The following is a 14,922-nucleotide window of genomic DNA, read 5'->3' on the forward strand; positions in this document are numbered from 1 at the left end:
CAATTTCAGATGTGCCCACGCTCATCCTTTATTGCAGCAACAATATTTATTTCTAAAGCACTGGACAGTCTGTAACTATTTGGTCGTGTAGGTGCCGCCGTCTGGACTCTCTGATTCTCCGAATCACATTGAAGTATTTCTCGGAAACATCGCAAAAGTCGCCTTATCGTTTGTTGTCGTCGCTCATCTTGATCCTTTTCTGAGAAAATGTTTTGCTAATTAAATACTTTTTTATTTCTGGAAGGTTGTAATTGAGTAACCATGGGCAGAGAGAGCTTTAAAACTCAATGTCTTTTAGATGTTTTAGATGTCGAGTGGTGGTTGAAAATAGTTGAAATTAGTAACTCAGAAAATACTAATCCTTCAAGTGCTACAATTATGCTAAAGGAAAAGCTATTTCTAAGAGCTGGTACATAATACTAAGCAGTCGTTTTCGAATCAGTACGTCGCCTGTTTCATATTTTTCCACGCTTATCATTATCTGCTTTGAACCTCCAGTCAATTTCTGAAACAATTCGTAGCGCTCGCTTCTCCACGACAGTCACGATCCTAAAATAAATTCCAACAAAGTGGATGTTATTTATTTATCTCTCAAAGCGTAACAACAACAAGCATATAGAAGAATGGAAAATGGAGAGGAAGAATATCGCCGTTATCTAAAACGGAGAAGCAATTCCTGCATATTCCATTTTTAAAGTGAACTAGCAAACTTTTTCGCCACTCACGGCTACGCTTCCCCACGCTGTTGCTGTTGCTGTTGCTGCTGTGGCATGATACACTTCGACATGTCCGCTGTTGTTGTTGTTGTGTGAAATTGGCGTGAAATCTTGGTCACGTACGAAATTGGCATAAACTTAAAATTAGCTCCTTACATAAATCTGATGAACATTGATAAACAATACTCGTAAATACGCGTGGCCTTCGCGACTCCAGCAGCCAGCGAATGAACGCAACGCGAGTAACGTGGAAAGCTTAACGCAAGCAGTGTGGCACGCATGAAAGTTTCTCCTCCATGAAGCTGCCACATCTATAATACAATAGGAATTTGTCGAAATTTCCGCATGCTGGCATTATACCTCAACGTTCTCAGCGTTCGACAGACATATTTAAGGTTTGTGCTGCGATTTGCGCTAAAAACAAATGTTCCGTTATGTTTTCGTAATTTAAATGCCGTCACGTAACATGCAACACATTAAGTTAAACTTGAACTCAATAAATAAATATAGCCTTATTTGGAGTGGAAGGAGCGGCGGTTGTGCAGTAATATTATACAATAGTAGATGCAGCAGATTGGTTTGGGTATAGATCATGTAAGACTGGTCTTTAATATTAAAGCTGAATATATTGTAAGCTTCAACAATGAATTTGAATGAATAAGAATGCTTAGAGGCATATTACTAGTCTTCTAGATAACCTTTGATACATTCGCCACTAAAAGAATTTATTTGTGATAGAAAGAAAGGCCTCACAAAGGTTCTCTTAAATTTTAAGAATAGCCGATTACACTTCACAAATTTGTATTTACCCAAGTATTAGGAAAAGTAAGTCTTCTTTTGATTCTCCTCTCATATTTTTGTTGAAAATATTGTACTAACCCATTTCTGACCCATATTTCTAACCTCCTACACCCGTTCAACACTTTCAAATATACTTGTCATTATATTATACATTTATGAATGAGTGCAAACTAAACACATTTAAAAGCACAAACAAAATCATAATAAAAAAATTGATTTAGTGAAAGCTTGGCATGCGCTCATAAATCACATCACAGAAGCTAGCTTCAGCAAACCAAATAAAGAGTAAGAGCGAGAAGAGAGAAGAGAGAGTGAAGCCAACTAATAATATTTAAAATTCAACACACAATTTTCATATTTCATTGAATCTGCAGTTTATCGCACTCTTACCCTCTCCCCCAACAAGCCAGACACAAGAGCGCAGGCGACAATTTGACACGTTGTCGGGGAGACGAAAGAAAAATCACAAAATACGCTCCTGAAAAGGGTACCGAGGAGGAAGAGGGGCAGCTGAATGCAATGTTTTTGCAAAATCAAAGTTGGCAAGTGCTGAAAGCAAAACGGGTGTCCGGTGGGGGGGTGTTAACCAAATGCACTTCTGTCAACGCTCAACTCAGCCAGTGAGAACAGCAACAAAAAGTACATCATCAAATCAAACAACAAATCCAATGCGATTATGTAATATGATGATATGCAAATATGAAAATAAAATAATAATAATAAATCAAAATGCCACTCAGCAAACGAGTGTATAAACGAGAAGAGAGGAGGAGTGAAGCTGAGAGGAGTGTAATATAAACCTTTATATTTGTACAGTGACCGCATTTTGAAAAATGTCAGCAGAGAAAGTGCAAAGCTTATGCTTTTATATATTTACAGAGATTTTTTTAAGTATTGTAGATAAAGGGTGTTCTTTTTAGATAAGTGGTTTTCAAGAAGAAATAGAACGCATATAATTTAATGTTATGGCCAATAATTTAGCTTCATTATAGAGAGAGATAAAGGTTTTTCGTTATGTTTAAAAAATTATTTCGGGTTAGCTCGAATAAATTCCAGCCGAGAGGTTCAATTTCCGACCACTTTTTGAAGCAATTTGAGCCGTATGTCAGCAATGGACGTTATTCAGGAATAATATAAGCTGTGCATTATGAAATAGGAAATCAAACTGAGTATATATCATGTGACAGTTGTAATAAATACCAACTCCGGAAAAAGTCATTGGCACAAGGCTAAAATAAACACCCTTTATATACAAGTTTATAAAAATGTACATATTGAGAAAGGTGAATTTGAGTACCAAGCATATAATATTTACGATAGTAAATTGCCAGGACAAGTTTCTAAAAGCTTTAAATCTGCAGGGTTGTTGTTATTGTGCGAGTAATTACTCTGAAGTTGTCCATGAAGAAGACACATTCCAAGGCAAATTAGAATGTGGTAATTTCTCATTTGGATAGAAATATGTAAAATAAGGAGAGTAGTGAGGGGCCATCCATAAATTACGTCACACCTTGAAGGGGGGGGGGGGAGGGTATCACTCAGAAGTGACACGGGCAGGGGGGGGGGTCAAAAGCTTTGTGACATCACATTTCAAAATTTAGGGCAATATCGTTTCCCGCTCTGCTGCGCTCTTGTGTGCTAGACAACTGACTGCTCTGTACCACGCCGATCACTTACTGGTGTACTATTAAAACATTTTGCTTTTGGGTTACATCTTGATTCAATTAATCGAACTACTGACTTAGATCTAGAAAAACGAAACTTCGAAAGTGCGGGCAATGTGTTGGCTGAGATTTGGTGCAAGTTAGTCATTGATAATTGTCCAGTCGTTGCTGAATATGTTGCACCAACTATTACTGGACTGGATATTAAACAGGCTATGATGTTGAAAAATAATGCTACATGCTATGCTAAACATGTACGTGAGTCACAATATTTTTTACAAATAGTTAAATGTGAAACTATTGCATGTTGCGGTGTAAGACGTTCTAGTCTTTGGAAATTATTAAAAGAAGAATTTTTCCCACCACCTGTGTTAATTAAACAGACATCAGAAGGTTATGGAGTCACAGGGAGTGATGGCAACGACGCTAAGTTTGCTCCATTATTACTACAGATATTATTAAATCTCCAAGCATCATCCCATCTAAACAAGGTCCATATGATAGTTATTGCCCTAGTGTCGAGTCATACTTATTTAAAAGATCGTGTAGCATATGTGGACTATATTTTTCTTCATATAAAGCCACCAATCAAACAATCACATAAAAAACAAGAGCTGCTACCTATCACGAAAATTCGTCCTCAAAGAATTGCGGCTAGACGTGACCGAGTGATTCTATGTTTAATGAATGATAACGATGCTTTATGGATGGAAGAAGGAGAAGATGTTGATGCGAAAGATGTTCCAGACATCCAAATTCAGAACGAAAATGAAGTGCCTGATTTACCAATAATAAATGATATAAAGGAGTGGGTCAAAAGTCCATGGACACAAGATGATTAAGTTTTGTATTTTTAATTAGCATAATTAAGTATCTATTATTTCTTGACTAGTCATCCGTTGTCTCTGTACTTTAATATTTAACTAAGTGTTGATTTTATTAAAGATTATACAATAAATATAAGAATCAATAGAATAACCTGTTTTTTTTTTAATTTTATGATAAATCCATAAAATTGGGAAATGGGTGACGTCACGTAAGGGGGGGACAGTTCAAAATGTGACAACTTGTGACAAGGAGGGGGAGGGGTTAAAAAGTCCTTAAATTCGTGTGACGAAATTTATGGATGGCCCCTGACGGAGAACCCTGGCAAATGTTGTTTACAGTTACATAAAAATGCAACATTTCACAGTTAAATTCATACGACTACTCACAAGCAATCAGTATACATAGATACAAACACAAGCACACACTCGCAAAATCGCTAAATCTTTTAGAATAGGCACATAAGCAAGCTAAGCAGTGAGTACAAGGTCAGATAATTATAAATAAATATGGCAGAACTATTTACACATGCTCAGAGATCGAGTGCGCTGCTTAGTGCCAGCAAATACACGTCCTCGCCCTTGACACACACACACACACACATGCGAACGCTTACCTTTCACTGCTCTCAGTCAAATACAACTTGTCTATATGTAAAGCTAACTGATTGTGTAGCGAAGCGTGCCAGCGACACTCATTGCCAGCGCTCACTCATTTGCCTGCCGCCTGTTGGCTGAACTCTTTCCCTTACCACCCCTCCAACCACCTGCCTGCCTACCCAGCGCGGCTGTCTCTGCCGGCGACACTAAGTGCAGCACTCGAGTGAAGTGCGCACTTCTTCAAGCAGCTTACTCACAGTGCGAGCAATACAAAGGCGAGAAGAACTGAATACAGAATGCAGAATGCAGAAAATGCAAAGAAGCAAAGCAGCAAAAAATCGCAAGCAATAAACGAATCAGCAATGCAATGCGAAGTATTTATTTTCTCTAGAAATATGCGAGCGCATAAGCAAAGCCAAGTATGGTATGGTATGTGTGTGTGTAGTCGAGCGCCCAAGTGTTGAGCGCATTTGCATATTCCACTGGCATTTTTGCTCGCAAATACTTGTAATAATAATTTAATCCCATTTAATGCACAAATAAAAGGCTTTCATTCGCTTGTGTGGGTGTGTGTGTGTTTGTATGTGTGTATCATGCATTATGAAGGGCAAGGAGTTCAAGCGTGCGGTCGGTTGCTGTTAGCGGTCTCTCTGATGCCGAATATCTCTTTTAGCCACAGGGAAGAGAAGTATGTTGTATTCAGTCATGATTTGTTTTTAATGCAAACTATTTGGCAGCACTTCGTCAATAAGATTACAACTCTATTCTGCTTTAATCATCTATGTAAGTTCCTTAATTCCAAAGAACAAGCCACATTAAGTCCAATCCCGAATGGACACTGTATAACTTAAATTACTTAAATATGAAACAAAAATGTGGAGCCTCTTTGTCATATCCTTTCAAATATCAGATTGAATGCCTCGAGCTATTTTTTGGGAACCGTAAAGCTCAATATCTGATAAATGAAAATATACTCAAGGAAATACCATCAGATTCGAAATCTGTCGGAGCTCCGCTTTGTGTGGTTACTCTTTGGCGCTGTTTTATAAACTGGAAATCAGAATGGATCCATTAAATTTAGTATCCAGTTTCTATCAAGCTAAGTTTGGAACTAAGTTTGACTTTGGACCTCTCACTTTGTATAGATCACGCTTTACAAATTGGAATGGTAAAAGAACCGGCCCACAACTGTGCAAGAATGATCTCCTTAATAAAAATCATCCTCAATATTCAACGTAACCTATAGCCAGCAGTTGCTGTTCATTATAAAGTCAGAACTAATTTTCAATTATTTCCACTCATGAACGCAAAAAATTTCTCATGAAAAAATTTGCATAAAGTTGTTATACTCAACCAAAAATCAAATCTATTTTCTGACCAAACATATTCATTCATTGTATTTTTCGGACAGATGATTGTCATCAAATAAATGCTCGTAAACAAAATTTCTGTTAAATTTATACGAACTCACATATGTATGCAAGTATTTTTTTTTTCAAGGTAGACAAGTGTGTAAAACTCACTGTCACTTGCCGCCACGTCTGTATTCTGTATATTCTAAAATTCATATTCGGACAATATGGTAAGTGGCAACGTCAGTAAATAAAATATTGTAGTAGACACATGCCACTGGCACATCACACACCAATGAAAAATGAACATTTTGCCAAAAATAAAGAAAATATGCAAACTGAAATAACAGTAAAAATTAATGCCAGAAAAAGTGAACATTTTCACATGAAATGGAGAGTCGTGTACATTTTGTGGGTTTTCAGTTGAAATGAATAATATTTTTGTTAAAAAAAGTTAGCAACTTTGCACTGCATCCTTATATACAGCAAATGGTAGTGGAATTTTCGAGTTCTGTGAGCAACTATTTGAGCTTTCGACGAGTCAAGTGTAAACATAATTTCGGAAAGACTTTGATTAAGCTTTGGTGATAGCTCAGCCTTCATAGCTTTCATGAAGTTTACGGGTTATATAAAGAATATAAGAAGCATAAATAATCGAAAATATTTCAACATCTTATATTTCCAGACTCAGTGATGGATATTTCGATATAAAAAAGTGGCAATAAATATTCGAAAAATATTTAAGAAAACGAAACATATTTTTTGTTCAAGCTCACAGCTTCTATTCGACAAAAATTTCATTCTGAAACGATATCAATAAAATTTCAAAATAAAGTAAGAGAATAACAGAATTTTCAATTACTGGAAAATCATGGAAAGTCAAATTCAAACGAAACCACAACAAAATAAATGCATTCACTTAGAGGTGTCTGTACCTTATAATGAACCATTTGAGTGTCTTCTATCACTATCTAAGAGGAAGGGAGGCACAAAGAGCTTATGCAACAATGCAACGACAAGTGGCAAAACAGCCCACAATTGTCACTTTATGCGGTTGCTGCCACAAATTCGTTTGCTTCTGCTTTGCTGCAACTCTTTCAAGCCAACCACACACACCCACATGTCTGCTGGCGTTGCAATGTTATCAGCTCTGTACCAGTCAGGTTGCGCTGCAGTGTGTGGCTTTCTAAAAGTGTGTAGAACGCACCGATGTAAAAAGCATATAAAATGAGTGGAGTATGTCAGAAAAACCGCTAACAATGCTCGAGCATAAAATGTGTTTTCTGTCAGCTACTAGCTGAACTCTCGGTTATTGCGTATGTAGTTGTTGTTATACAAATTATGAATATGAGAGAAAATATTGCTAGGAATATTAAAGATCCAAAAAATTATGCAAAACCAGTTGGTATTCCGTTAAATGTTGACCCAGAAAGTTGTTGTTGCTGCCATAGTGGCGAGTTAACGGTTCTCGGCCGGATTAAAGTCCGAGTCTGGGTTCGTTTCAGTTATGTACGAGGTGTGTTCAAAAAATAATGGGAACTTTAAAATTTTGCAGGTTTGGAGAGTCCAATTGTTGAAATGACTCCGTGTGGCTTTTTTCCGAAAATATCAAAATCGTTTTACAAGTATACGAGCAATCTCTGAAGAAGCCAAAGTCTATCCCGAAAATCGAGTTTGAGAAGGGTTTTGACGATTGGAAGAAACGCTGGCATAAGTGCATACCATCGAATGGAGACTTGAAGGCGACAGCAGTAATATAATAGAATGAATAAATATTGGTTTCAAAAATGCCCGTTATTTTTTGAACATAACTCGTAAAATCGTAGCTATAGATCTTGGAACTGGAGAGCTAGAATATTGAATAGAATATTGTTTTTATTTACAATAGATAATATATTTTGTATGTATTTATGTACAAACTTAAATTACAACTCCTTCCTCGGCATATCTTCTCCTCATATGCATCTTCAATTCCATCGTTTTAGCATTTTGTTTATTTTGTGACTTCTCTCCGCTCGAATGCATATGATTAATAATGGAAATTTGTTTATATTCTAATGTCTAACGCCTATTTGCTGTACTCATGTGTTTGCTGTGCGAGATAAATTTGCGCCAACAAATTTCGTAAACACAATTTGATAAAGAGTCCCACAGCGATCAATTTTCCACAGCCAGCCAGCCAGCCTAATGCCTGGCGCAAATTTCTCATTTTTATTTTCCATTTTATTTTTTACTTTATTTTATTCGTTTTCGTTTCACACAGAAACTGCAAACATTTGCCGAAGTTAACAAATTGCTGCAATAAATAAAATATAAAGACCAAACAGATTTTAATGCGTTGTTGTAAAGTTGAAATTTGCAATAAAACTTTGCGAAATTCAACACAACACACCTTCGAACACCCACATGTGTGTTTGGATGTATGTATGTGTGTGTGGGCATCTTCTTGCAGTGTCAACTAAATAAATTGCGAACAACAATAACAATGCCTTTCAATCATCATCATCAACCGTGCGATTTGTGTCCTTGTGCGTTCGAAATTGTGGTGTTGGCGTTTCAAAATTATACAAGTTTTTCGGTGAAATTGAAAACCCAACCCACACATACATACATATGTAGACAAACACACAGACTACACGTAAATTATGAATTATTATTTTTGGCGCTCACACCTACCTATAACCTCCACTCCCACTGAATATACTGCTGACTTTCGAACAACAAAAAACAGCGTTTCTGAGTATGGCGCTTCAAGCTTTGATAAGCATTCAGCCGCTTTTATTGTTATTATTTCTTTATTTTATTTTTATTTCCTTTCGTCCGTCTTTCAGCTTTGATTTTTCGGTTATCAATAACCGCAACGCATTTCATAGCAGTTTATTTGATTTATGATTGGCGACTTGACCAACCGATTTCGCTTGGGTTATAAATTGCTGGAAGGTGTGCGAACACGAACGCACACACACAAGCAGACACACAAACAAACGAACATATACGCTCACGGCTGACAGCTAGAAAAATTACATTCGAAATTGTGCTGCCACTTGCATGTGTCCGCCACTGGCCGATATGGCAGCATGTTTGAGTTGGCCGCGGTGAATCCCTCGCTTGATTGATTCTAATGGAACATGAAGCAAGCATTCGCATATGAGTTTTTCATAGTCAGTGGGTTCGTTTGATAAAGTTGGCTATTTTGTGGGGCTCAGTGTTCAGAGACTGAATTATGGCTGAATTTAAATGCTGAAATTAACAAAAAAATTCAGCAATTTGATGTGAGAGTCTGTATTTAATACAGACTGCAGTTGTGAAGTTTGCATTTTCATAATAAGAATTGACCTTTAGTATGAGGAAGCATCGAAAACCAAAGTGCATAACTTTAATCCGCTAAACCGAACCTACTCTCAACACAAGACTCTCCCACGGAACCAGCGGATTAAGTACTACTTCGTGGGAGTGCCTAGAGATTTTAAATATCCTCTGTGATATGGACGGACTGACGCCTACTCGGTTCTAAATGTCGCAGTTCTGCTTCACAGCTTTCCATTTATCGGAGGACTGACACATAAGTGTAGTCAAATTTTACACCCTTAAACTACCTCCTAAGTTGATTCTCAGCTTATCGCTTATACTTAAAAATCGAGGGCAATGAAAAAATACATGTTCACAGTCTTCTAAGGACTGCATGCACATCGGACATCACGGACTGTCATACATAGGTACCGGAGTAACATTGTACGTCACAACGAAATATACAGTCCAGCTACCTTGAAGGCTAGAGCTTGAGCTTCAAGCATACATTTATTAAGAAATCGCAGCTGGCTCTTTTCTGTTCCTCTTCTTTGCAGTTTAATAACTGTCTCTTAAGAAGAAAATATCCTACTTAGAAGACCTCTCACTAGTTGAAGAGTTTTGTTTTCCTACATTTCACACCCCAAAATAAATAAAATAATTAAACCACTTGTCCAGCATCGAACTTCTACAACAATAAATCAAATAGTGGCACTTCTACTACGCTTCAGCAATAAAAACAATCAATTTGGCTCCATTTTAATGTGATCGCCAATCAAACTCGCTTCTATTCTCGCACTTAAGTGCGTCGCCCACTTGTCATGCGACGCACACAGAGCACATGAATTCGACAGAAAAAACGCGTGTAAATGCCACAAAAATAATCTAATTGATTGCGCAAGAAGAAAGCCGGGTGAATAGTACACGATTGCCAATTAATCAAAACATACACGCTGGCTGCCACAAGTTGACAAACAGTAGCCGAGGCAAAATCAAAAGAAATCTGAAACACACATCAAATGCCTGTCGAATTAGGCGACATGTTTGTCATACTCAATGAGGCGCATGTAGGCGCTTCGGGCCGTCACGGGAACAACTTCGCCGGACAACAACACCGGCGGCACTGCGTAGATACAGTGTGTGAGAGAAGACAGTCTACGTGTGAGTTTAGTGTTTAAAGCGCTGGACAAATATATTTCTGTACAGCGGGTGGGCTGTTAAAAAATAATAAAAGTGGAAAAAATAATATAGATGTTTAAAACATGAAAAACACGCGCTTTTTACCAATATTGTGTTCGACTACTTCTGAGCTTTACTGTCCAAAATTAATTGTTACCGCAGGGTCTGTACTTGTATAGATTTCGAAATAACAGCATATGTTTTAGCTTTCTAGAGCCAAAAGCCATTTCCAAAACACTCAGATTAATAAGAGAAATACTCTCTCAGCATAACTGTGTGTACTCATTGATAGTCTTTTAAAGCGAAATTTCAGCAAAGAATTAATTAATATTTATTCTCGGTATTATATTATCCCACCTACGCACAGTTCACATGAATCTGCAGTACACCTACGCAGCAGACTCTTTATTAGAAGATTGCTTTATTTAATAGATATGATTTTTCCATTTCGTTGGAAGTGAAGCTCAAAATAGTGTACATGAGTAAGGGGCAAAACATACATGTATTCGTATGAATCGTGTGAATGGGTTTTCCCTTGACGCAAAATATAATAAATAAAGTAACTGTAAAGGGGTGCTAGCTGAGCTGCTGTTCTTCAACTTTCTGCTTTGCTACCTTTGCTAGCAATTTTCATGATTAAGCAACAACAAAATTTCACTAAAATTCAACTGAACGAAGTAAATGGAAACTTTATGAAAGTTTTTCCGCTCTTTTTATACAATTGGGGTCCTTGATACAACATATGTACTTATGTATGTATGCATTAGGAGATATTAATTAAATATATGAAAAATATTATTCCAAGCACATAATTCTTCAAGAATTTTATACAAAATTTGTATTTGACTTCTTCTACTTATGTTCTCTCTACATATGTACATGAAAACGCAACATAAGAAATATCAATATATATGAACACTCAGCAGACGCCATTGGATTTACTGTAAATACAGGTGTCTTATTTTGTCAGCGTCTGCGAGTCATTACATCAACCGTAATCAATTGAGCCAAATATAGCAAAAATCAACACAAACACACACACACACGCTGGCATTATTTATATATCTGTGCAAGTGTCTATATGCGTGCGTGCGGCCTTGCGCTTCAGTGTGCTGAGACAGCGGCAACTGCTCACTAAAAATACTTAACTTCCCGCATTTATTCATAACATTCTTCGAATGCTGTCATAATGACAATAAACGTGAATGTCTGAGGAACTCACGCGGCACTGCAAATTGCTTCAAGTGTGCAACGCGGCGTATACGTAACCTTTTTTTTTCGCTTACTCACTTCAGTTTTGTGTTGTTTTGTTGTTACACTCATACTGCATACTATTTGTGTGCGCGATAATTTGAATTTTTATGACTTCATCAAAGGCAGCTTTGCAGCAAACTCGCTTTCGATTAGCGCTCACGCGTCAATAGACACACAAACACCGGCACACCCACGCAAGCACACACAGAGAGTTAGGTCTATGTGCGAAGGCAAGCAAATTAACTTATTTATAACGCTGGTATCTGTTTATAAGTATGTATGGGGCTGCAAAAATTAATTTTCTATTTGATTGAGCATTCATTGCATATGACGGATATAGTGCGCTCACACTCGCGCACATATAGACATCCGTTTATAGATAACTGCTTAGCATAATTCTACTTATTCAGTCATTTACTTGCTTAATCGTTGAATCAGAGAAGGCAACATGAGTGCTGAGGTGTAGAAATGACTGTGAAGTTGACTCAATTTTTTGAACAAATATGCGTATCCTGATGATTTGCTATTTATATAAAGCCGCTCTACTGTTCTTTGAGGAAAATACCAAAATTTTTAAATATTTCATTCCAATAATTGTCTTTTATTAAATTTTTGTTGTATTTTGGAGTATTATATGTATGTATGTTTGACTCTTCTCTCTATAAGTAAAAATATGAGCATATATGGTAGGATTATTTCAAATAATTGATAAATGACTTTTCGTCTCTTCCTCATATAAATAATGAATATTTTCTCTGCTACAATTTCCAAAATAAACTAATTTATTATTTACTCTGAGACTGAATGTTGCTATAATCTGCCAATAATATAACCATACTAACTTATATATATTTGTGTGTTTGAACTGATTGCATCACAAATAACTCTAAAACTTTTACTGAAAGTCTCAAATGTGCTATTGAGAAGCGCTCACACACATACAGAGCAACTGACCAATTGATTTATTACACACACATTCATGTACGAGGGCTGCTATATATATTTCTGGCCTAGGCAACACTAAGTGTTGCCAGGTGCAATCTGACATTTCCATTGGAAAGTTTGACATTTTTTAACATAACATCACTCAGAACGTTTTGTCATTTAATCGTGAATTGTTTTATTTACAGGGAATTAAAAAATTCATCTCGGCCAAAAATATGGAATTAACTAGTGAACATTTTCGTGCGATCATTTTTCACAACTTTCGACGTGGATTATCGCGACAAGAGTGCATCGATGAACTAAAATCTTTGTATGGCTATGAAGCACCATCCTATAGCACTTTGAAAAACTGGTACAACGAATTCAATCGTGGCCGACGCTCGCTCAAAGACGAATTCCGTGAAGGTCATCCAAAAGCAGCCGTTGAGCCAGAAAACATCGATGCTGATAATGCAAGGCCGTCATGTAACATACCTTCAGATAGAGGCATGCCTATGCATTTCTCCCACCAGCATACTTTCGATATTGCATGAACACCTGGCCGTAAAAAAGGTTTGTTCTCGTTGGATCCCGCACAATTTGACAATCGCTCAAAAAAAGTGCTTCGAAAATTAGTTTGAGCGCATGCAAAAGTGTATAAATCTTGATGGAGAATATTTTGAAAAACAATAAAACCATTTTCGTTGATAAATATTCCTATTTTCATTATTAGGCCAGAAATATATATGGCAGCCCTCGTATGCTTATAGCCATTGCTGGTTGAGTTCATGATTTGGGCATAAATTTAGATGTGCAAATAAAATTAATTAACGCCATAACGAGGCATTGCAATATGCAAGCGATTGCAAACGCCAACATAACGGCGAATCATACGAGCGAACGCGCGTGGTAATCGCTGACAAATTCACGTTTCCAATGATGGAAATTGATATATATGCCTAAATATATACATATATATGCAAACGAGTGTCTGCCATCAAGCGCTCTTTGATGTCCAATATTTGCGCGAATTGCCTAATTTAAATACGAGACCATTCACACACACACACACACACTTATAAACATATGTACGAGTATTTGGTGGTGTTTAGAATTTGGTGAGGCTGGCATTTTGCCAAGTTGAAAGTGAATGCATTAATTAGTACACAACTTTTTTCCCTGGAAACAAGCATTCGGTCAATTTCAACTAATTTCCATTACGCTCTTTAATGCCTTTGCTGATTTATTGAGTTTAGAAAGTAATCCATTTTTAAAATTTGAAGAATTTCATGAGAAAACCCAAATTCACTTTGTTTAAATTTAAAAAAAATAAATGAAAGCACTTTAATGGCACAAGGAAGCTGCTTTCGTAGCCTAAGGTGGCAGCTTATGAACCAGCTCAATCGGTACGATGCCACAGCAAACCAAAAATCTCTCAGCAAATCAGCACACCGAGAAGATAAGAAAAACTGTAAATTTCACAGCTTTTGTTGTGATGGAATTTTGCCTTTTTTTTTTTTGGTCGAGAAAATGGTCAAAAGTTGTCATGGCAAACACTGAACTTCCGCTTGGAACAAGGAAGAAAGACAACAAAGTACGGTGAAGAGGAAAATACGAACAACAATGAAGAGCAAAACAAAATGTGGAGTTTTAACAAAGGCGTCTACTAACGGTATATATATATGTAGGTATATATATAGAAAGCTGTTTAAACTTATATAAGCGATAAAAAGCATGTATCTATGTGTGTATGTGTGTGTTTTGGTGCCAATTTTGTTATTTGTGTTGCCATTTCGAAACGGGGCCAATGACAGCGATGGCGTTGTTGACGACAACGAACTCCCGTTAAACTGCTGCTGCCAGCACCCACACAAACACACTCATATATACATATACTTATATCATATAGTATATAGCAGCGCAATCAACACAACTTCAATCAGCAAAGCAGCGAAATTGCAAATAACTGTGCATGTGGCAAATCTATTGCAGACCTCCAGGCGCCGAAACTTTTGATAAGTTATACTCACATGTTCTTTTTGTGCGATTTGCGCTTTTGAGATAATATTTTTGTATCATACAGCAAGTAGGGTGCTCATTCGCCACCTTGAAGCATTATACATGCATGAAACAATCAAATTTAGTTGATTGAAGCTCGCGTTGGTGCTCGAGCGAAAGCTCTTATTACTCATATTTTAAGGTGAATTTAAAATTGTGTGCTTCATAATTGGGGATTATAAATTCCATGGCGAACACTCAAAAAATATTGTTTATCAAGGTTATCTAGGCAATGAGTGCTAAATTGGTTATTGGTTATTAG

The 14,922-nt window shown here is 36.9% G+C and overlaps 1 protein-coding gene across 1 annotated transcript in view; it reads right to left on the bottom strand.

The window, feature by feature from the left end:
• Positions 1-14,922, bottom strand: part of LOC105221240 (zwei Ig domain protein zig-8) — a 127,719-nt gene that overhangs the window by 59,115 nt on the left and 53,682 nt on the right. The gene's annotated exons all lie outside the window — the stretch shown is intronic.

The sequence above is a fragment of the Zeugodacus cucurbitae genome, chromosome 6 (assembly GCF_028554725.1).
Source record: "Zeugodacus cucurbitae isolate PBARC_wt_2022May chromosome 6, idZeuCucr1.2, whole genome shotgun sequence".
Classification (NCBI taxonomy): Eukaryota; Metazoa; Arthropoda; class Insecta; order Diptera; family Tephritidae; genus Zeugodacus; species Zeugodacus cucurbitae.